Raw genomic sequence first — 2,454 nt, 5'->3', positions numbered from 1 at the left:
CATTTTTGGAAAAAATAAAGTTAGGTATTTATCTTTCACCTTTTACAAAACCACATTTCAGATAAAATCTGAACCATATTAACCATATAAACGTACAAAACCATAACAGCATTAGCAGAAATACTGGAGAATATATCACCTCAGGACCCCTGGCAGTGATGTGGACGTGGCTCTTTCTGTGGCGCCCTGGCCTGGGGGCCCCTCAGCAACAACATGGTTCAGCAAGTTCCAGAAAACACGAGTTTTCCTGCTGAAGAAGAGGAAATCTTGCAGTTCTAGTCTGAATTTAATTGTTTGCAGGAATGCTTAAAGCAATCAAAACATGGGCCCAAATCTCCATTTTATGATGGGCCTCCTTTTGCAACTGGACTGCCTTACTATGGACATACACTTGCAGGGACAGTTAAAGATATAGTTACCAGATATGCTCACCAGAGTGGGTCTCATGTTGACAGAACATTTGGATGGGATTGTCATGGCTTACCCGTGGAACATGATATTGATAAGACACTGGGAGGGGCACCTGGGTGGCTCAGTTGGTTGAGCGTCTGCCTTCGGCTCGGGTCGTGGTTCCAGGGTCCTGGGATCGAGTCCCACATCAGGTTCCCTGCTCCTTGGGAAGCCTGCTTCTCCCTCTCCCACTCCCCCTGCTTGTGTTCCTTCTCTCGCCGTGTCTCTCTCTGTCAAATAAATAAATAAAATCTTAAAAAAAAAAAAGACACTGGGAACCAGAGGACCAGAGGATGTAGCCAAAATGGGGATTGTAGAGCATAACCATCAGTGCCAAGCAATTTTTTTTTTTAAGATTTTATTTATTTATTTATTTGTCAGAGAGAGAGAGCACAAACAGGGGGAGCATCTGGCCGAGGGAGAAGCAGGCTCCCCGCTGAGCAAGGAGTCCGACATGGGATTTGATCCCAGGACCCCGGGATCATGACCTGAGCCAAAGGCAGACACTTAATGACTGAGCCACCCAGGCTCAGTCCCAGTGCCAAGCAATTTGTGATAAGATATTGTACTGAGTGGAAGTCCACTGTTAGAAGAGTTGTCCAATGGATTGACCTTGACAATGACTACAACAGTCTGTACCCACAATTCATGGAATTTGTCTGTTGGGTCTTCAAACAATTCTACAATAAAGGTCTTGTGGATAGAGGTATGAAAGTTATACCCTTCTCTACTGCATGCAACACTCCACTTTCCAACTTTGAATCTCACCAGAAATACAAGGATGTTCAAGATCCTTCAGATTATATCTGATTAACTCGCCTGTGGTGAGAGCAAAAAACCTCTGCCTTAAGAAGGAGGATGTGCGTGATGTCTTGAAGGATGTGTGGCTCTCTTGGTACAATGCCTTTTGCTCCTTCATCTGGAACGTCCTGAAGTTGCAGAAGACGGAAGACATGGAATTCTTCTACAATGAGAACATGGTTTAAGAAAGTGCTAACATCACAGACCGGTGGGTCCTGTCCTTCGTGCACTCACTTGTTGGGTTCTTTGAGACCGAAATGACAGCTTACAGGTTCTATATGTGGTGCTTTGCCTGATCAAGTTCATGGATGTCCTGACCAACTGGTATGTCAGGAGGAACCGGAGAAGATGAAAGGGTGGAGGACTATGTTATGGCCCTGGAGACCTTGTTAGTGTCCTGCCTTCCCTGTGCAGACTTATGGCCCCCTATACACTTTCCCTACTAAATTGATGTACCAGAATCTAAAGATGCTGACTGACCCTATTTCTGTCCAGGACACAGACACACTCAGCATCCACTACCTCACGCTGCCCCATGTTTGAGAGGAGCTGATTGACAAGAAAATGGAATGTGCAGTGTCTTGGATGTGGTCTGTGATTGAATGTAGGTGAGTGATTTGAGACTCCAAAAGCATTCTGATAAAGTATACTTTGAAAGAAATTATGGTTATCCGTCAGGATCCAGAAGCTCTTACTGAGATCAAGTCTTTGGAGAAGTCTATCACTGAGGAATTGAGTGTTTGAAAAGTGATGCTATCTACAGACAAAATACACACGTGGCATTCACCTAAGGGCAGATCCTGATCCCACGGTCTTGGGGAAGCCTCTGAAGGGAAACTTGAAGGCTGTGATGTGTCCATCAAGCAGCTGAGGGATGAGGAGCTGGAGCGCTTCCAGGAGAGGGTGACCATTGTTGCAGAAGGCATGAACTGCATGAAGAGGACATTCGTCTCATGTACACCTTTGATCAGACAACAGGAGGGATGATCCAGTTTGAAGCACACTCGGATACTCAGGTTTTATTTATTTATTTTTTTATTATTTTTTTTTTAAAGATTTTTTTTTATTTATTTATTTTGAGAGAGAGAATGAGAGACAGAGAGCATGAGAGGGAGGAGGGTCAGAGGGAGAAGCAGACTCCCCGCCGAGCAGGGAGCCCGATGCGGGACTCGATCCCGGGACTCCAGGATCATGACCTGAGCC

The 2,454-nt window shown here is 45.2% G+C and overlaps 2 pseudogenes; both read left to right on the top strand.

The window, feature by feature from the left end:
* The first annotated feature begins 200 nt into the window (after positions 1-200).
* On the top strand, positions 201-1,242 carry LOC145718852 (isoleucine--tRNA ligase, cytoplasmic pseudogene; annotated as a pseudogene).
* Positions 1,243-1,253: 11 nt separating this feature from the next.
* On the top strand, positions 1,254-2,267 carry LOC102748637 (isoleucine--tRNA ligase, cytoplasmic-like; annotated as a pseudogene).
* Positions 2,268-2,454: the final 187 nt, after the last annotated feature.

Source organism: Leptonychotes weddellii, unplaced genomic scaffold (genome assembly GCF_054177405.1).
Source record: "Leptonychotes weddellii isolate Sample4059 unplaced genomic scaffold, ASM5417740v2 HiC_scaffold_23596, whole genome shotgun sequence".
NCBI lineage: Eukaryota > Metazoa > Chordata > Mammalia > Carnivora > Phocidae > Leptonychotes > Leptonychotes weddellii.
The sequence above is the reverse complement of the archived record's forward strand: the minus strand, read 5'-3'. Positions and strand labels throughout refer to the sequence as shown.